The sequence below is a fragment of the Callithrix jacchus genome, chromosome 12 (genome assembly GCF_049354715.1).
Source record: "Callithrix jacchus isolate 240 chromosome 12, calJac240_pri, whole genome shotgun sequence".
NCBI lineage: Eukaryota > Metazoa > Chordata > Mammalia > Primates > Cebidae > Callithrix > Callithrix jacchus.
This window is the reverse complement of record NC_133513.1, coordinates 118,675,584-118,697,415: the sequence shown is the minus strand read 5'-3', so window position 1 is coordinate 118,697,415 and position 21,832 is coordinate 118,675,584. Positions and strand designations below refer to the sequence as shown.

Here is a 21,832-nt window from a genome sequence, read left to right as displayed (position 1 = left end):
AAATGACAAAATTACAGATAATTTATTTTAATCAACATTTCTGAAACTCCTCCCATTATCAAGCTTTAGCAGAATAGCTTTAAAATTACCAAAACCGAGTTTCAGTTTCTTTCCCTTTGCTTTTCTGTTCTTTATCACTCAAATCGGTGGCGTGCTGAAGGCAGCTCACACCTGCTCACGAGGGCTGACTGCGCACCTGTCGCCCCAACTTCAGTCAATGAAGTCATCTTAGAGGTTGAAACAGGCCATGCTGGGAATATTTACACCCTGGAAATCAGCAAACACTACAAATCGGGTTTCTTGTTTCTCAGAGAGCTGGTTGGCCAGCATGGATCAGCACACCACAGTCACAAATGGACAAAACACGGATTATAAGAAAGACAGAACTTGCTCGTTTTGTTTCTTGATTATTGACTCAAATGTGTATGTCTACCTTGGTGTTTTCTTCTGTTATGGGCTAAATTATGTCCCCCCCTACCAAGCCCAGCAAATTCCTATGTTGAAGCCCGAACCGTAGTACTTCAGAATATGGCTGTATGTGGAGATTGGGTCTTTAAAGAGGGAATTCAGTTAAAATAAGGTCACTCATTTTTTTTTGGAATAATACTCTTTATTCTAATATCTCCTTTAATTTTAGGAGAACGCATTCAATACTTTGAAGTTCATTCATTATATATATGTATACAGAGAATTAATTTCTCAACTCCACCAGCTTTTTAAATTCCTTTTCCACCTCTTCCGCAAATGCTGGGAAATTCTGATCCATGAGGCACAAACGTAGAAAGGGGCCTAATTCTTCTGCACCCCGTGCAGATTGTTCATAGACACAGGGCAGGTCCTCGGAGGCCAGAAGTGTCTGAGCTAATTGCGTCAGTGACGTCCTTCCGTCTGGAGTGCCGGTGCCCGCCTTTACACACACCTGCTGTTCTGAGTGCTGGTGGGACCGGGGTGGGCCAGGATTCAGCTGCAGCTCCTGGATGTTTCCATTAGGCACCTGCATTGCGCCAGCTTTTGCACACAACTGCAGCAGTGTTCCAGCGCCTGCTCCTTGGACTCTCCACTGAACTGTACTCAAAACAGGTGACTCCTGTCCTTTATCGTCGTTCCAAGCAACAGACAATCCACACGTCTTACAATCTACAACCAGTCTTTGCTACCAATGAGTGAAAATCCTTCCAGTAGTGTCTGTCCTTGGAAAATGAAGAAATGACCTGATATAACTATGGTGAGAACAAGATACCCAGATTCTTCATTGGAATCAAAAATCACTGCCCCAGGTTACTTCTTGGGCCCTAATGCAATATGACTGCTGTCCTTATAAGAAGGGAAAATTAGGGCACAGACACACAGCGGGAGAGTCATGTGCAGACACAGGGAGAAGACAGGCATCTACAAGCCAAGGAGAGGGGTCTCGGAAGGAATCAACCCTGCAAACACCTTGATCTCAGACATCCAGCCTTCAAAACTGCAGGAAATAAATTTCTGTGTTTAAGCCTCCAACCAGTCTGCAGAACTTTGTTATGGCAGCTTTTGGAAATGAAGGCATCTTTCTACCTTGATTTTCTGGTATTCCTAGTACACCGCCACACCCAGTCTGCTGATCTGGGCCCAGTAGTACCTGTGATGGGAACATACCACCACAGAGGCCAAAATCATGGGCTTAGTCACAGGAAGGACAGAGAGAAAAATCATCTCCACTACTGCAGAATGCCTTGAACCCCAACTTGCAACTATGCAAAGATGTTTGCCTGATCCAACCTGGCTGCCTAAGGCCAACCCAAAAGAAATTCTGACTGCCCATCAGCACTTCCTAAAAATTGTCCTTAACATTCAGGCCTTGCTGGTGGTGATGTCATCTTCTTGAAGTCAGCATGTTTCATATTCCATAACCATTAACATAACACTTCCTGGCTGGAATCTGAAATGTCAGTTCTCTCTCTCATTGCTCTTGCTGTGTCACTCCTAAAACCAGCTTGATGTGCCATTGAAGACGAGATTCCAGTCTATGCTAATGACAGAGAAGAGAATTTCTCAAAATCTTTATTTTCTTTTTCTTTCTTTTTTTTTTTTTTTTTGAGATGGAGGTTTGCTTTTGTTACCCAGGCTGGAGTGCAATGGCGCGATCTCGGCTCTCCACAACCTCCGCCTCGTGGGTTCAAGCAATTCTCCTGCCTCAGCCTCCTGAGTAGCTGGGATTACAGGCACGCACCACCATGCCCAGCTAATTGTTTGTATTTTTAGTGGAGACGGGGTTTCACCATGTTGACCTGGATGGTCTCGATCTCTTGACCTCGTGATCCACCCGCCTCGGCCTCCCAAAGTGCTGGGATTACAGGCTTGAGCCACCGCGCCCGACCCAAAATCTTTCTTCTATGAGAAACTTTGAACCTTTCCTAATTATGCTTGTTTATAATTTATTTGAATAAATCCTCTCGTTACTCAGCAGGACAGGAAACCTAAACTTTGACTCAGTGGATGGATGCTTGGAGAACAAAGCAGAGCAGGAAAGTGTGGCTTAAGCGGAGTTTCCCTGCCCCGGGCGCTCCTGGTCCAACAGGTCGTATTTCTATCTGGCACTCATTTCGTTTCGTTTGTTTGTTTGTTTGTTTGTTGTTTGATTCAGAGCTTTGCTCTTGTCACCCAAGCTGGAGTAAAACGGCACCATCTTGGCTCACTGCAACCTCTTCCTCCTGGGTCCAAGTCATTCTCCTGCCTCAATCTCCCAAGTACCTGGTATTACAGGCATGTGCCACCACGCACAGCCAACTTTGGCATTTTTTTGTGGAGATGGGGTTTTGCCATGTTGGCCAGGCTGGTCTCGAACTCCTGACCTCAGGTGATCCATCCACCTCGGCCTCCCAAAGTGCTGGGATTACAGGCATGAGCCACGGCACCTGGCCCTACTTGGCACTCTTTTGCTGCTGGTTTTTTTTTTTTTTTTCACTCTTTTATTTTTTTCTTTTCTTTATTCTTGCTTTTCTAATCGATAACTCATGGAGCACAAAGGGGAGCTCACACTGGCTCCTTGATTTGCTGTATACATCACTTGAAGTGTTACATTTTAGAACCTAATTTTTAAAAATCATTTACACTTCAGGGTAGAAAAATAGCAACATTACTGGAAGATTCAATTAAATTATCCCAGGTTGATGTGTTCACTGTCTGCAATGAATAACCACAAGTGGATAGCCAATGGATAGACTATAAAGCTCTATTTCTTTTGCAGATCTATAGTCTATTCTGTGAGCATATTAAAATATATTTTCTAATTAAAAAAAAAGAGACACCCTTTTGTTTACTTTTTTCACGGCAAGTTAATACCTATCATTCCTAGGACAATGGTTTCCTTAAAACTACAATAGCTTTTATCTCTTCAAGCCCCAGAGGACACTGGGAAAATCTCTCACTTGGCTTAACTTTGCTGAATATATTTAACCAGTAAATTATTTGCCTTCCCAACTGGAAGAACCAATATACATTTATGTTCTAGGAATGGTTTGTTTTACTAACTTTATGAGTGAAGACCTCAATAGTAGCAAAGCCGAGGGACATTTAATTAAGTTATATTTGCTTTTTCATGATCTTTAGCTTTAGCTTATAAATCAAGAATCAATGAGTACTTAATTTCCTCTTATAGCATTAAAAGTAATTGCTTCATAAATTCACTTTAGTAATCCAAATATTTGCACACAGTACAGCACAAAGAGAAGTTGTTTCACTGATGAGATCCTAACTTTTATTTTATTAGTAGAAAATGGAGCTTGCTCATTTTATAGCTTATGATTTTCCTGGCTGCCTCAAATTCCTTTTTGAAGCAGACAGGATATAAATTTAAAATAAATACAATTATGACTTTGCTTGAGAAAAAAAAAGGCAGTCTACTTATTTGAAATATAAAAAGAAATCATACTTGTAGATATATTTCTACTTAGTAGAGTATAGCCATAATGAGTACATTTTTCCCAAACAATTGTGTATGTTCAAAAGGCAACAAAAATATTTCCAAGCCTGATTTAACCTTTACTTTACCTGTATATTTTACCTGAGGGTGGGGAGAACAAAACAAGTCTTCACAAAATTGTTGTTTGTCTTGCCGAGCACCGCACTATTGCTAAACTTGCTCTGCCCCAGAGGCTAAAAGCATTTTGCATTCTCTTAACTGCTCTATTTACAATATTTCCCAAAATTCAGGGACTACATGAAGACCTACAAACTCATCTGCAGTCTCTGAGTCATTTAAGTCTCCATGAACCAAAGACCATTTGCCTGGTGGTACAGATGAGAACTAAAGTGAGAAAGGGTCTGAGCCCAAGGTCATCTGGCAGGCCAAGGTCATCTGGCAGACCAAGGTCATCTGGCAGGCCAAGGTCATCTGGCAGCTGGAAGTTGAGAGGGCTAGGAAGAAATCCAAGTCTTCAAGGGGCACACCCAGGACCGTGGCTGCCCCTCAGCCATAAACAACAATTTATCATACACATATTGTGTAGTACCTACTGTGTGCCAGTACCTAGAAACAGTAAGCAAGAAAGCCATGGCTTCTGGTGGCAGGGAGCTATAGTGTAGTGACAACATGAATGAACCCAGAAACCATTATCCTGAGTGAAATAAGCCAGTCACAAAAGACCACATATTGTATGATTCCGTTATATGAAATGTCCAGAACTGGCAAATCTGTAGACAAGAAGTAGATTCGTGGTTCCCTAGGGCTGGGGAGAATAGTGGAATTGCGGGGGATTGCAGGGGTGGGAGGGGAGGAGGAGGATAGATAAAGGATGTGGAGTTTCTTTCAGGGGTAAGGAAAATGTTCTAAAACTGATTGCGTGGTCCATGCACAATCCTGCGAATACAATAAAATCATTCAATTTAAGTCACTGAATACTTTCAATGGGCAAATTGTATGAACGTATCTCAATAAAGCTGTTTTGTAATAAAAAATAGACACAGCAACTTGAGAACCATACCTCCTGATAGGGATGTAGATGCTGACTGGCTTGGTCTCCAGCTGTCCGCCATTACAGGCCTCCTCTTCACATATTCCCCAAAGGCTGGAACTGCCCTGGCACTGGGGACAGCCCAGGGGACATCGTGAAGCCACAAAATTGTCCCCTGTCTCCTACCTGCCAGCCCCCGGCATCCCTGCTCTAACCTTGAGAAGCATGTGGGGCGCCCCGGGCATGCATGTGTCAGTTTCACAGGACGCACTCTCCGTGTCTTTGCATTGTCAGGCGCTTCTTTACGATCAGTAGCAGCAGGAGCCCTCAGAAGGGCGCTCCCATCCAGACAGATGCTCTTTAGTTCCCTGGGATCCTGCTACCTTCTGACCCTAGCCCCAGGGCTCTGGGCTGAACCCAACTTCCAGAGGCTCCTGGAGGTCTCTTGTGAGGTGCACCCGGGGGCCACACCATACCCTCGGCTGAGCCACAGCTTAAATGACCTAATTCCAGAAAACTGTCAGTAGAAACATTGGCCCTGTAATTTGTCTTGCCATTATGAGATTCACTCTTGATGCTTCCCATCTTGATGCATTCTGCCTGCAACCCTGGCTTCTGCAGCTCCCCCTGGTGACATCTTACATATATCTTTACAGGCCCAACTCAGGGCCACTTCCTCCACGCACTGATCAATATTCCCTTCTGTGTTCTCATACAGTCGAGGCACATTGATTTTGTGATATTGATCCTGGAGCTCCAACTGGCCTACTGGCTTCCCAAGTCCAGGGGTGCCCGCTCCATCTTCCCAGGGCCCCACACCCAAAAAGGCGTCATCTTACTGGGATTATTCAACTCGAATTGAGTTCAGTCATTTAACAAGCAGATACTTGGATGGGAGCATGTAGGCAGAGGCATCAGAGTGCTGCTTCCCAAAGCCTGAAAAGAAAAACAAGCGTGTTTCTTTAGTGATATCAAATGAGACAAAGAAAGGAAGGAACCGCCTGAGGTCACAGACAACCATCAGAGTGGAAGATTTCCACTGAAGCACGATGGAATAATCAAGATTTATTTTTTAAATATTGTTATTAAATAAACATCACAGAAACTTTTACATATCCAACTTATTTATAGCTTAAGGCATAAAAATCACATTAGTATGTTGAATTATAAGCATTCACTGCAGCCTGCTAGCTGACAGCACATCAAATTATTTGCAAATATTTTCTGGAACAGTAACCTTGAAGGATGCCAGCCCCATTCACTGTAACCTTATCACAAGACAGGAACCGAGCGCCGAGGCGAGTTCCAAAGCAAAGGAAGCTTTCGTTCCCTGCAACCTCTGTGTCGGATGTTTGAACAAGGAGTTCATCCCGCCTCTCTCAGCCAAAAAGCCTTGCTTGTATCTCTTGGGTATTTGCGTTACTCTCTGCTACACTTTGAAAAGGTGGTATGCAGAAACCTCCCTTGAGGTGAGAACAGAGTTCTGTGAAAATTACACAACCATTTTAACAAAGAGTCTCCAATTGATGTGAAAAGGCAAAGTCGAAATAAAAATGAACTTCAGGGTGAGCAGTACAAAATCTTCGTTTCCACCACCACCCCACGGCGCATCTTCCGTGTTGCCTGGGAGGGCAGCACCCTCAGGACCTTGCATATTTTTGGCCTTATGGAACCCACGGTGGCAGATTCCTTGAGGGAGCGATTTTTCTTTAATATCCAATATCATTGCTTTTCAAATGTCTCAGACGTGTTCATTTTTTTCCTAATGCTCATCATCTTCAATACTTCAAATATCTTCCTTTCCATCAAGAAAAATATCTTTCTTTTGATGACAACATATTACGGCCCATTTAAACAACTGGGAAGTGGCTGGGTGGTCTAAAAACTATATCTAGATCATTTTGCAAGGTTGGCACACATCTGACTTCTAAAATCAGCGTTTGCCAAATACGTTAGCCGTACTACAGTTGCTAAGCTAACAAGAAAACACTAATCGCTTGGCATAAATGTGGCCATGTTAAAATTAAGCAAAATTGATTGCCTTCAACATAACCTTTTGTTTTTGTCTCCAAAAATCTGCTTTGCACATTTGGTATAGGTGAGAACACATTGCTTATCCTGACGCTAACATCTTTCATGTCTTAAACAGCTTCTGCACTTTTCTCTGTTCTCTCACCGATAAAAACGAGCCCATATTTTGCCACTCCTCTGTGAATCCACCAGTTGCTCATTAAGCACCTACTATGTGCCCTGTGCTATGCTATTAAATGTAACTCTGTACTCCATGGTACCCAAGGACTACCACTGTGTAAATTAAGTGCTACCAGGAAGACTGGACTAGTATAGCCAGTGAAGCCAGCCCGCCGCTGCTAGAGAATAACAATTCCAAGTGACAACATTCCTTAAAACTTAAAATCAAAATCAATTGTTTCACTAAGCTCATCAACTATCTTATATTCTCAACAATCTCTTTAAAAGGCAAATCTACACAACTACTATGCACATGACTCTGTGGTAAGCACAAAAGGAGCAGAAGACCCAGGCCCCCTCCTCCGAAGGGGTATGTAAGTGAGCTCAGTAGACAAAGCACCCAGTTTATGGCAAGACAAATAACATCAGATTCAGATTCATAGGGCCACAAGAAATACATCAAGAAAAAAGAGGAAGAACGACAGTTTGTTGACCATCTAGTATGGCCAGGATGTTTCACATATGATGAGTCTCAATCCAGGCATGTGTGTCCCCGGGGCACCCTACAGCACACAACCAATGGGCAAGTGAACAAAACACACGCCACAGAAAATGTCTGAAACCATTCACCTCTGCAAAGAGAATTTTGATCATATGTGTCTTTGTAAACTTGAAAGATTAACACATGCATTTTCTTTTCAATTGAAACCTGCTAATTAAATGTACACGCATGTTCCTGGGCCCACTCCTGACCGACTGCATCAGAATCGCTCACGTTTGCCAATAGGAAACATTAGCATATATTGATTATGCTAGTTATATTAACTGATTTCATCCTTTACCATTAAGGAAACTAAGGCTCGAGACGTCAAGGCATTTGCTCAATGCAACAAAGCCAGTGAGTAGCAGAGAGGAATTGGACGTAGGGTCTCTCTGTGTCTATTGAGATAATCAGGTGGGTTTAGTTCTCCATTCCATTCACATGGTATATTATGTTGATTTCATGTTGAACCAACCTTGCATCCTTAGAGTAAATCCCACTTGGTCATGGTGTATAATCCTTTTCATATGTTCGTGGATTCGGTTTACTAGTATTTTGTTGAGGGTTTCTGTCTCTATATTCATACGGAATGTTGGTCTGTAGTTTTTTTCTTGTAATATCTTTGTCTGGTTACAGATATTTCAGTAACATTGGCTTCTTAAATGAGATGGAAGGTGGTCCCCGCTCTTCTATGCTTGTAAGGCTCAGTGAAGGACTGCTGTTCACTCTTCTTTAAGGTTTGGTAGAATTTAGCAATGAATTTGGTCCTGGGCATTTCTCTGTAGGAAGTTTTTTGATTAATAATTTAATCTCTTTCATTTAGATTTCCTATTTCTCCTTAACTCAGGTTAGGTACTTCTGGTACTTTTCATCTTTAGAGGAATTTGTCCGTTTCATCTAGGTTATCTAATCTGTGGGTATGCAGTTGTTTCTAGTATTAGTTTATCTTTTTTACTTGGTAGTAATGTTTCCTCTTTAATTTAGAAATCTGATTTTAGTAATGGTTTTAGTAATTTGAATCTTCTCTGTTTTTCCTGCTCAGGCTAAAGTTTGTCAATTTTTTTAGCTTGTTGCTTTCTGTTGATGTTCTCTGTTGTTTTTCTATTCTACATTTTATTTATTTCTTCCTCTGCTAGCTTTGAATTTAGTTGCTTTACTTTTTCTAGTTTCTTAAGATAGAATTTTAGTTTATCAGCTCAGATCTTGCTTTTTAAAGCAATTTAGATCCATAAATTTCCCTCCTATTCACAATGTTTGCTACATCCCATGAGTTTTGGTATGCTGTGTTTTCATTTTCATTGATTCAAAGGATGTCCTAATTTCCCTTGTGATTTCTGCTTTGACTCATTTGTTATTTAGAAGTGTGTGGTTTAATCTTTTCAAATGTATGATTTTCCTAAATTTCCTTCTGTTATTGATTTATAATTTCATTCCATTGGGTTGGAGAACATACTTTGTATGATATCAACCCTTGTAAGTTAATTGGGATTTGTTTATGGCCTACCATATGCCTTAATATATGGTCTGAAGAATGTTCCATTTGCACTTGAAAAGAATATGTATTCTGCTGTTGGGCAGAGCATGCTATAGATTACTTATAGGCCCACTGAGTTTATAACATTGCACATGTCTTCTGTTTCCTTGTTTCCTTGGTTGTCTATCTGTTATTGAAATTAAGGTATTGAAGTCTACAACTATTAATGTTGAATTGTCTATTTCTGCCTTCAATTCTGTTGGTTTTTGTGTCATGCACTTTAAAATTCTATGTTAGGTGCACATGTGTTTATCATTGTTAAATCTTCTTGATATGTTGACTCTTTAATCATGATAAAATGTCTTCATTTGTTTCTAGTAACAATTTTTTCCTTTCCTCTTTTTTTTGAGACAGAGTCTTGCTCTGTTGTCCAGGCTGGAGTGCAGTGGTACAATCTCGGCTCACCACAACCTCTGTCTCCCAGGTTCAAGCGATTCTCCTGCCCCAGCCTCCCGAGTAGCTGGGACTATAGGCACGCACCACCATGCCCGGCTAATTTTTGTATTTTTAGTAGAAATGGGGTTTCACTATGTTAGCCAGACTGGTCTCAAACTCCTGAACTTGTGATCTGCCAGCCTCAGCTTCCCAAAGTGCTGGGAATACAGGCATGAGCCACCACACCCAGTCATAATTTTTTTCTTAAAGTCTGTTTTGTCTGATATTACTTTAACCACTCTAGTTTTTTTCTGATTACTGTTTGCTGGGTACATCTTTTCCCATCCCTTGACTTTCAACCTATTTGTGTCTTTGAATCTAAAATGTATCTCTTGTAGACAGCATGTAGTTGAATCATTTTTAACCCATCTGCCAACATTTGTCCTTTAGTTGTTTAATCCATTCCATTTAATATAATTACTGATAAGATTTATGTCTGCCATTTTTCTGTTTACTTTATATATGTCTTATGTCTTTTTGTATTCTTCTATTCCTCCATAACTGCTTTTTTGTGGTAATTGTTTTCTCATATGTTATTTTAATTTCATTATCATTTCTTTTGCCCCCATTTTTTCTTTTTCTTTTTTTTTTTTTTTTTTGAGACAGAGTCTTGCTCTGTCACCCAGGCTGGAGTGCAGTGGCATTATCTCAGCTCACTGCAATCTGTGTCTCCCAGATTCAAACAATTCTTCCTCCTCAGTCTCTGGAGTAGCTGGGATTATAGGCATGAGCCACCACTCTCAGCCCTAATTTTCATTTTTAGTAGAGACAGGGTTTCACCATGTTGGCCAGGCTGGTCTTGAACTCCTGACCTCAGGTAATCCACCTGCCTCGGCCACCTAAAGTGCTAGGATTACAGGCATGAGCCACCAGCCTTGCCCCCTTTTCTTAAAGTTATTTTCTTAGTACTTGCCTTAGGGATTACCGTTAACATCTTAATACCAAGTTAAATTAAATATTATCTAAAAATTATGCTCTTATATAGCACTATTTTCTCCTCTCATTATTTGTGTTGTTATTGGCATACAAAGTTAACACAAATTTATAAGCATTGCTTTATGCAGTCTGCTTTTTAAATCCATTAAAAGAAAAAAAGAATCATGAACAAAAATACATTAATATTGCCTTTTATATTTACCTGTGTAGTTACCTCTACTGATGCTCTTTATTTCTTCATTTTTTTTTTTTTTATGAGATGAAGTCTCATTCTCTCGCCAGGCCAGAGTGCAGTGGCGTGATCTTGGCTCACCGCAAACTCCACCTCCCAGGTTCAAGCAATTCTCCTGCCTCAGCCTCCTGAGCAGCTGGGACTACAGGTGCCTGCGAGTACACCCAAGTAACTTTTTGTTTTGCATTTTCAGTAGAGACAGGGTTTCACCATGTTGGCCAGGATGGTCTCAATCTCTTGACCTCATGATCCATCCACCTCGGCCTCCCAAAGTGCTGGGATTACAGGCGTGAGCCACCGCGCCTGGCCTTCTTCATTCTTACCTAATGTTCTTTCATTTCAACCTTAAGGACTCCCCTTAGTATTTTTTTCTCAGCCAGATCTGCTAGCAACAAAATCTCTCTATTTTTGTTTATCTGGAAATATTTTGACATCTTCTTCATTTTGAAAGATAATTTTGCTGGAAATAATTCTTGTTTGACAGTCTTCTCTTTCAGCATTTTTAGTATGTCACCCACTGACTCCTTGGCTTCCATAGTTTCTGATGAATCTTGTTGAGAATTCCGTGTATGTGATGAGTAGCCTCTTTCTGACTGCTTTTAAGATTTCCTCTTTGTCTTTTAACAGTTTGATTACGATATATTCAGGTGTGAATCACTTTTCAGTTTAATTGATGTTTGCTGAGCTTCTTGAATATATAGAGTAATGCTTCTCATCAAGTTTGGGGAGTTTGGGATGATTACGTTTTTGAATATTTTTTCTGCCCCATCCTCTCTCTCCTCTCCTTCTGGCATTCCACAGTATGCATATATTGGTATGCTTCATGGACTCCCACAGATCTCAAGACCATTCACTTCTTCGTTCTCTCTCTCTTTCTCTCTCTCTCTCTCTCTCTCTCTCTCTCTCTGTCCTTGGACTGGAAAATTTTTTTATTGACATGCTCAAATCTGTTGTTAGGCCCCTCTAGGGCTTGAAAATTTCTATTTGGTCCTTTCTCATAATTTCTATCTCTTTTTGATATTGTTTTTGGTGAAACATCATTCTAATCTTTATTTTATTTTTTTTTTTTTTGAGACGGAGTTTCGCTCTTGCTACCCAGACTGGAGTGCAATGGCGCGATCTCGGCTCACCACAACCTCTGCCTCCTGGGTTCAGGCAATTCTCCTGCCTCAGCCTCCCAAGTAGCTAGGACTACAAGGCATGTGCCACCATGCCCAGCTAATTTTTGTATTTTTAGTAGAGACGGGGTTTTGCCTTATTGACCAGGATGGTCTTGATCTCTTAACCTCGTGATCCACCCGCCTCGGCCTCCCAAAGTGCTGGGATTATAGGCGTGAGCCACCATGCCCGGCCTCTTTAATTTTTTTATACATGGTTTCCTTTAGCTATTTGAACATTTTAAAAAAGTAAGTCCAATATCTGGACTCCATCAGGGGTAATTTCCATTGACCGGGTTTTCTTTCCCACCATGTTTCAACAATACTTTCCGTTTATTTGTGAGTCTTGTGTTTTGTTGTTGTTGACATTTATAACAACATAATGTGGTGACTCTGGAAATGAGATTCTTCTCTCTCTGCAGGGTTTGTTGTTGCTGTGGTTGTTTTCTTGGTGACTTTTCTGAACTACTTCTGGGAAGTCTCATCCTTTGTTGTATGTGGCCATGGACGTCTTTGTTCAGTGGGCTCAGTGGTCAGCCAGTGATTGCACAGAAATTTCCTTAAATGCCTATTACCAATAAGTCTCCCAGTCTTTGCTGAGGAGTTTTGTGTCATGTTGGGGGTATAACTTTAACAGTTTACAACCCGATCTTAGTCTTCACTTCCTGCTTATGCAGAGTCTCAAAATTAGCCAAAGTGGAGCATGTGGGGCCTTCTCAGGTCCTTCCTGAGCAGGGTGTAGCCCTTGGGCCAGTGCACAGTCCTAACCATGTGCCTGGTCTTCTAGATTCCCAAGAATATGTCAAAGGCTTTCAGAGCGCCCTATGGACATTTCATTTCCTAGCTTTTCCTTTTAAGCTTTTAGGTTTGTTTCCTGTTTCCCTAAACTATTATCTTCCATATTGGGAAGCCACAATCCTAAACAATTGCCTAATTGTTACAGGCAACTGTCCCTGGGGGACAAAGCTGTTCACACCGGGGGAGCTACCAGTCAGATCAAATAAAGACGGTCTTGTGAGTGGGGTCTTCCAGAAACCACTAGACAAGTCAGATAATGGCAATTTTATCTGGAAATGAGGCTTTGAAGGAGCTTCAACTCTGTCCTTCCCTTCACGGGGTCTGCCAGGCCACTGGTTTTTGCCATGATTGCAGACTATTGGTTTTCAAGTTTATAATACAGAGCTCAGGAGCGGGCGGGCACTGATAATAAGGTCAGTTAGATTACCATAAAGCTTCCATTTTACACAAAGATACAGCTGTTTTTCTTGAATAAGTGCTCACCATACTGGTCCAAGCCTTTGGTTAATTTTGGAAAACATTGGCTCTGACCATTTTTGTCAGTGTTCTCAATGCTTCTATAGAGGAGGTGATTTTTGGAGATCTTTGTTCCACCTTTTTTGCTGATATCACCTCAACCTCAAACATCCTACGGTGTCTTTAAGAGGAAAGTGTGATTCATGATCCAGCAAACAGTGAGAAACTCTGCTCCTGTGGCTGCAGCAGGCAGGCTGGGATTTATGGAGCAGAAGGAACTTAAAGAGAACCTTGAAAGAAAGAATTCTAAGTAACCTATCTGTTAGGGAGGGAGGAGGGTACAGCACCTTCCAGAAAGGGAAATACTGGGGCATTTATTATTGTAGTAAATTTTCTGTTTATGTGTTTAGTCCAGGCAAGAAAGTCACTATAGACTCAATGTCAAAAAGTACAAAAGAAAAAAAAATAGGTTTCCATTGCCTGCAAGCCTCTGATCCTGTCTCAGATTATGCACTGTACTAAGGAGAGAGATCCTCTTTCTCATTCAACATATTCAGAATTGCCACTCTGTATTATTAAGCTCTGTATAATCAGACATAGATCATGTCTTCCCAGATAGCACCTGGAGAAAAGTATCTCTGACCCTTTGCTACATGGTTCAAAGACTGCCACGGGCCAGCTTTGATCAGCAAAATGATTATCCACTGGTTCTGGGGTAGTTCATTTAGAAATATGTGTTCCTAGTCAGGCACAGTCACTCACTTCTATAATCCCAGCACTTTCGGAGGCCAAGGCGAGCAGATCACCTGAGGTCAGGAGTTCAAGACCAGCGTAATCAACATGGCAAAAACCCGTCTCTACTAAAAATACAAAATTAGCTGGGCATGGTGGTGCATACCTGTAGTTCCAGCTATTTGAGAGGCTGAGGCAGGAGAATCACTTGAACCCAGAAAGCAGAGGTTGCAGTGAGCCAAGATCATGCCATTACACTCCAGCCTGGGTGACAGAGTGAGGAAAAAAAGTTGTTCCTTTGTTCGTTTGCTAGCCAATTGTTTATTGGGCACTCACTGTGTGCCAGACACTGTTCAAGGTGCATGGAGTACAAGATATGGCCCCCATGTTGTGGAGCTCTTGTCCAAGATAAGGAGATGGCATTACAGGCACGTTTCCCAAGCAGTGTGGATAAAATAACATCAGAACACTGAGACAACCCAAGGGAGAGACATTTGATGCAGCTAGGGTAAGGGGAGGGCTTCCCAGAGGAGGTGGCACACTATCTGAGCTTTAAGGGGCAAGCAGTCTTGATAAAAAGTTGGTAGAGGGAGAGGTAATGTGTTAGTTTTCTAGGGCTGCCATAACAAAATGCCATAGACTGAGTGTCTTAAACAACAGAAATTTACTTTTTCACAATTCTGGAGTCTGGAAGTCTGAGATCGAGGTGTTGACAGGTTTGGTTTCTACTGAGGCCTCTCTCCTTGGCTTGCAGATGGCTGGCTGCCCACTGAGGATCCTCACATGGTCTTTCCTCTGGGCACACTCATCCCTGGTGTCTCCTCCTCTTGCAAAGACACCAGTTCTACTGAAATACGGCCTGACCCTATGACCTCATTTAACCTTAATTACTCTCTAAAGGCCCTGTCTTCAAATACAGCCACACTGCAGGGTAGGGAGGTTCAACGCATGAATTTGGTGGGCGGCACAATGCAGTCCATAATAACTAATAGTCCAGCAAAAGGCTGGAAATGGGAGGAAACACTGAGTCTGACATGCACTGAGTAAGATATGTGCTCTAGTTTCTGCTTTTGCTTTGCCCACCAGCATTTCTATTCCCGTCATCTCCATTTCCTGAGTTTATATGCCCTGTCTCACTTCCTGAAATAAAAGAATACACAAGTCTTTTAATTTTCTCTGCTAAAAAAAAATACATCTAACAAAACTAAAGAAAAAAAACTTAAAATAGAGAAAAAATATCACTGCGGCAGATACAGATGAGTAAATAATAAAGCGTTAAAGCACTCAAGTATGCTAACTTACTGTGCTCCCTTCTGTATGTGGAGTTGTTATAAGGATGCCATGGCCCAGCCGGCACTACATTTCCCAGCTCTCTTTGCCTCAAGATGGGGGCACGTGACTCATTTAGACCAATCAAATGTGAGTGAAAATAAAGATGGACACCTTCAGGCCCAAGAGGGCTGGGGCTTAGCTCTTAATCCAACTGCTGAATGGAAGGGATTGTGAGGCCCTGGAGGAGGGGAGAGCCATGAGCTGGAAGGATCCTAGGTCCTTTATATTGGTACTGGATTTGCCCTGAGCAAAAATTCACTTCTAGTGTGTTAAGCTACTGGGATTTCAGAGTTTTTCTTTTACAACCACCTGCATTATCTTAACTCATACAAACATTGTTAATCCTGAAATTATTTTTTTTTACATATTCCCTTCTAGTTCTTATCAGCGTGCATTTACTTTTACATAGCTGTTATCACAGCATACTGACCATTTGTGTTCATTTTTTTAACACACAGATCTATTAAGATATTTTCCATGTACACCATTATCTACATAGTTATCCTTTTCCATAACTAAATAATATTTCACTGAACAAATGCAACCTTGTCCCTGATTGAACATTTGGTTGTTTTCAATTATTTTTGACTTTTTTGAGAAATCAAATATCCATCCCAGTGCTGTGTTCTCAATGGGGTAGAAGAACCTATTGTCCAACAACTTTGCCATTAGCTGGTTAACATGCAGAGAACTCAAGGAGAATGAGGCAGACGTCCACATTCCCTTCCAGGCTTGAGACATTGGAAATGGCTCATCCATGCTTCAGCTCACTGGCATGGGCTCTTCACTCTGGGCTCTCATGCCACCTCACCTGGCCTTCCCTTAGAATCACTTGCAATTGAGACCCATGCTGGAGGACCGTCTTCCCTTCCCTCTGCTTCTCGTCCTTGGGGGTCTTTCCCTCCACCTCCAGCATTTGGTTCCATCCAGTTCTATACAGGGAGACCCAGAGGATACCTCCACGATCCCTGTCTCCCACAGACAAAAAGACACAATTTCTGATCTTGCCTTGAAGCTGGGCACAACAATCAAACACCTCCCTCGTATCGGTTGGGGGTATGGCAGGAGACAGAACAAATTTTAATTATGTCATCTGAAGATCGTTTCACAAAGAAAGGATCCATAAGGTGTGAGCACAGAGTAGCAAAACCACACAGAATCATTCAGTAACACCGGAGAATGATTTCTGGAAATTGGCAAAAGGTTGTCACCCTTAGCCCTCACTCACTTGATCATCTCCTTTAAAGCCCATTTCAAGGGTCTTCTTGGGGAAGCCTTCCCTGAGCCTCTGATCCTCTGTGTCTAGTTCCTTGCGGGCACACGCTGCACCTGCTAAAGACTCTGCATCCCAGCACCCAGCAGGTATTTAGGCAGCCCCTGGGACGTAGTAGCTGCCCTGAATGAATTCACCAATGATGGAATGGATTAAAAGGATGGAGGAAGTAGCCAGAAAATTAGGAAAACAAGCATAGACTCTTGATGTCATGTTTGTCGGTCTTTGTATTTTTCCTGCACAATCCACTGTTAGAGGCTGCCGTAATTTGTCACTATCCCTAAATTAGAAATACAGATTACACATCTGTTGGAAAACCAAATTTTGACACCTTTCGAATGTGTGAAGCAGGCAACTACCAGAATAAAAATGTGTATTTGATAACCAGAGAAATACAGTAAGACTTTGCAGGTAATTAAAAGAAACTCCTAACCCAACCTCTCACCAAAAGATGGTCTGGTAAGGAGAATAAGGGTTGAGAGTAGTCAATAAAATTTGCTCAGCAAAAGGAGAACAAACAAACAAACAGAAACACTGGTCATGTGTAATGGCTCATGCCTGTAATCTCAGCAATTTGGGGGGCCGAGGTAGAAGGATCAGTTGAGGTCAGGAGTTTAAGACCAGCCTGGCCAATATGATGAAACCCCATCTCTATTAAAAATACAAAAATTAGCCAGGCATGGTGGTGGACACCTGTACTCCCTGCTATTCGGGAGACTGAGGCAGAAGAATTGCTTTACCTGGGAGATAGAGATTGCAGTGAGCCAAGATCACACCACTGCACTCTAGTCTGGGCGACAGAGTGAGACTTCATCTCAAAAAAAAAAGAAAACATGTCTTTTAAATCCCTGTATACAGAAACATATATCATTTATTTATCCTAAAAACAGGTAGTCCTCTAGAGAAGATTTGGATGATTGTATATTTTTAGCAACTTTGAAAATCCACTTTGGGGACCAACAGACTTTCTGATTTTTTTTTGTTTGTAAAATATTTCCTTGTTTGAAACAGCAACTTAATGTCTGTTTTATGTTTAATAAAGAGATAAATTAATAAGAATTTTATACTTCGAAGTATTATAAAACGCCTATTAGTCTTGTATTGGGCAAGGAAACATAAAAAAATCCGTCAAGACATAGTGCTGACAGATGGAAAGAGGAACAGACATCAGGATAAGGGAAAGAGAAAAAGAGCAATGGACAGAGATTTTTTTTTAAAGCGAGTCTAATAATAAGTCCCTCAAAGGCAGCTGCATTTTGGGGTAGGAATTCATCTACTCAACTCGCACTTCCCACATTTGTTAAGTATAGGACACTAGGACTCAATCAAATACAGTCTCTGGGGTAATCGGTTGATAAGTCATCAAAACAACACATTTTGGAGCCCCTGTTTTGTCTCTACACGAGGACCATACAGATCTCATGCTTGTTTTGTTTCTTGTCTTTTTTTTTTTTGAGATGATATTTTGCTCTTGTCACTCAACGCTGGAGTGCAATGGCGTGGTCTCAGCTCACTGCAACTTCCACCTCGTAAGTTCAAGTGATTCTCCTGCCTCAGCCTCCCTAGTAGCTGGGATTACAGGTGCTCACCATCATGCCTGGATAATTTTTGTATTTCTAGAAGAGACGGGGTTTTGCCATATTGGCCAGGTGATCCGCTTGCCTCGGCCTCCCAAAGTGCTGGGGTTACAGGTATGACCCACCGCACCCAGCCTATCTCATGCTCTTATGTAGGTAAAAATGTTTCGGTAAGCTGTAAATCAGCAGTGAATGTATGTGCACATAACATTTTGAAAGATTATTCAACCTATTTTCCCTTCTGGGTGGTTCCTGTTTTTTCCCTTTCAATTTAAAAATAGACTTCTGAAAGTCCATGCCTGGGCCATTGTTTGACAGTTTTGCATCTGGTTTGCAAACAGCAAGGGTTTGTGAGAGAAAGGGCTTTGAGATTTCTAAAAAAGTTGGCTATCAAAACTAAAACCTGGTGGGCTGGGGAGGGAATGCAGTGTATGGGAGGATGCGTGCCAGAGCAGGGCAGGCTAGAAAAAATGAGGAGTGGGAAGCTGGGATTTACCCGCTGGTGGGGCTCCTCTTGTCTCTTCAACCCTCAGGGTGGCATCTGAGATTCCCTCTGATAGATTTGGAGACCCAAAATTAGAGGACCCAAAACTGATCCTGAGTGGAACTCTGATGGGAAAGAGCCTTGAAGAAAATTGGAAGAGAGTGATGCTGGGTGCAGCTGTGGGCAGAAGGGAAGAAGCTGGTTCCTCGGGGCTAAAGCAAGCCGCTGTGTGTGGGAAAAGCAAAAGTTGGCCAAGGAGCTAGGACGATGATATGGTTTGGCTGTTCCCCACACAAATCTCATCTTGAATTCCCACATGTCATGGGAGGGACCTAGTGGGAGATGATTGAATTATGGGATAGGTCTTTCCTGTGCTGTTCATGACAGTGAATGAGTCTCACTTATGGTTTTAAAAAGGGGAGTTACCCTGCACGAACTTTCTCTTTGCCTGCTGCCATTCATGTAAGACACTGGCTTCTCCTCCTTGCCTTCCACCATGGAACTGTAAGGCCAATTAAACCTCTTTCCTTTGTAAATTGCCAGCCCATGAAGGCAGCCAGGAGGGAGGCTGTACCCTGCAAAGTCACAGGGTCAGAGCTGCCCAAGAGCATGGGAACCCACCTCTTGCATCAGTGTGACCTGGATGTGAGACGTGGAGTCAAATACATTCATTTTGGAGCTTCAAGATTTGACTGCCCTGCTGGATTTTGGACTTGCATGGGGCCTGTAGCCCCTTTGTTCTGGCCAGTTTCTCCCATTTGGAATGGCTGTACTTACCCAATGCCTGTATCCCTACTGTATACAGGAAGTAACTAACTTGCTTTTGATTTTACAGGCTCATAGGTGGAAGGGACTTGCCTTGTCTCAGATGAGACTTTGGACTGTGGACTTTTGTGTTAATGCTGAAATGAGTTAAGATTTGAGGGGACTGTTGGGAAGGCATGATTGGTTTTCAAACGTGAGGACGTCAGATTTGAAAGGGGCCAGGGCCGAAATGACATGGTCTGGCTGTGTCCCCACCCAAATCTCATCTTGAATTCCTATTTGTTGTGAAAGAGACTCTGTGGGAAGCGACTGAATCATGGGAGCAGGCTTTTCCTGCGCCATTATTGTGAGAGTGAATGAGTATCATGAGATCTGATGGTTTTAAAAACAGGAGTTTCCCTGCACAAAGTCTGCTTGCTACCATCCAATTAAGACATGGACTTGCTCCTCCTGGCCTCCTGCCGTGATTGTGAGGCTTCCTGGCCACACGGAACTCTAAGTCCGATTAAAGCTCTTTCTTGTGCAGATTGCCCAGTCTCAGGCATGTCTTTATCAGCAGCGTGGAGGCATCACTGGCTGGTGCACAGCAGGGCTGTGGGTGGGCTGTGAGCGGGGCAAGGTCCTTTCCAGGACAAGCATCCCCAAGAGCTGCTACAGGGTGAAGTCCATTCTCTGCCCAGTCCAGCCAAGACAGGCCGAGGTAGACCAGCAGAGGAATCACACCTAGAATCAGCCAGGGGAGGGGTTTACTCAGTTTCCTTGTATTGGCAAGATGGGTGGAATCAGGGGTCTGGAAACAAGTTAACTTGAGGGCACATAAAGGGACCATCTTTGCACGTCCAAGTTTGTGACGGGCAAATGTGCCTGCAATACATGAATGCTACAGGCTTTGCATTCAAAGTGCTTTGCAAACTATCATACCAATGTGTATTACTATTATTAATTATTACTATTATTAATTAATAATATTATTTTTAAAAGAGAACTATAACTCATTTATTCAGTAAATATTAATTGTCTCGGCACTGAGAAAGGTACTGTAAATACAGCAGGAAACAAAGCAGCAAAGTCCCCACCCTGGGGGGTTCGCAGCCTGGTCAGGGACACTTTCCTGAGAAAGTGACACTGAAGAAAAGAGTCAGTGCCGGGTGTGGTGGTTCACACCTGTAATCCTGGCATTTTGTGAGACTGAGGCAGGCAGATCATGAGGTCAAGAGATTGAGACCATCCTGGCCAACATGGTGAAACCCTGTCTCTACTAAAAATACAAAAATTAGCTGGGCGTGGTGGCAGTTGCCTATAGTCCCAGCTACTTGGGAGGCTGAGACAGGAGAATCGCTTGAACCCAGGAGATGGAGGTTGCAGTGAGCCAAGATCGCACCACTGCATTCCAGCCTGGCAACAGAGCAAGACTCTGTCTCAAAAAAAAAAAAAAAAAAAAGGGTCAGGAGGTAGAGCTTTGGGAAACAGCAAGTGCCAGGTTTCGGGAGTGTGGCCCAGGTGTATGTGTGAGGGCAGCGAGGTGGCTGGCATGGCTGGGCAGAGCAGGGAGGAGGGGAGAGGAGCCAGGCTGTCAGTTGGGGGCAGGGCTGCCCTGGAGTGCCCTGGCCGTTCTGAAGATTGGCTTTGACTCTGCATGGAACACAGACCATCGAGAGTTTCAAGCAGAGGAAGGACCTGATGTGCAGTGAACTCAGGAGGTGGATGGAAGAGCCGTGGGGACGCCTGCCCAGATGACGGCCTTTCACGGCAAGAACACACGTGAACAGGAGCGTGAAGAGCCATTGCCTTTCTTGGGAACTCAGTGAGTTTTCTGTCTGATGATCCTATTTGGTCTCTCAGATTTATTACATTAGGGAAAAAACTTGAGATGCAGCATGGCATCACTGCGAGGAAGAAAAGGGGGCCACCATCATTTGTCCATTTTATAGCTCAGGACACACAAAAGAGACAGAAAGATTTGCCCGTGGTTATAGAGGGCCAGATGCCAGGGCCCGTGTTTCCAGCCCTGCCACACTCACATGGCAGGTGCCACCACCAAGGGTGGGCAAGACCTTCAGAGGGGAGTCAGGCTCCCAACCTGGGCAGGGACCCTGGGGGCCAAGGGGCGGGCAGGTGGCAGCCTGGAGCAGAGTTCTTTAGTGTCTCTCTCTCTCTCTCCCCCCACCGCCCCCCCAGACAGGGAATGAGAACAGCAAACCTCAGGAGAGTGAGAAATTAGGAACAAATGGTGGCAGCCGTGCTTTATGGATGATAGCAGGATGCTAAATAACAGGAATTCGGCCGGGAAGGTGCAGTATAAACGATGATGGAAGGAATTCTGTCACCATGACTCAAGTTTTACAAGGCCAGCTGGGAGCCCAGGGCCGTCTGCCTTCGCTGTCCGGGTGATGGAACGCCCCTAGGCTCAGCACCCTGGGCCCAGGTCTCTCAGAACCACGTTAGCGTCACTAACAGCA

General features: G+C 42.9%; 1 pseudogene; it reads right to left on the bottom strand.

Annotated features, from left to right (window-relative positions):
* Positions 1–691: 691 nt before the first annotated feature.
* On the bottom strand, positions 692–5,134 carry LOC144578812 (meiotic recombination protein REC114-like; annotated as a pseudogene).
* Positions 5,135–21,832: the final 16,698 nt, after the last annotated feature.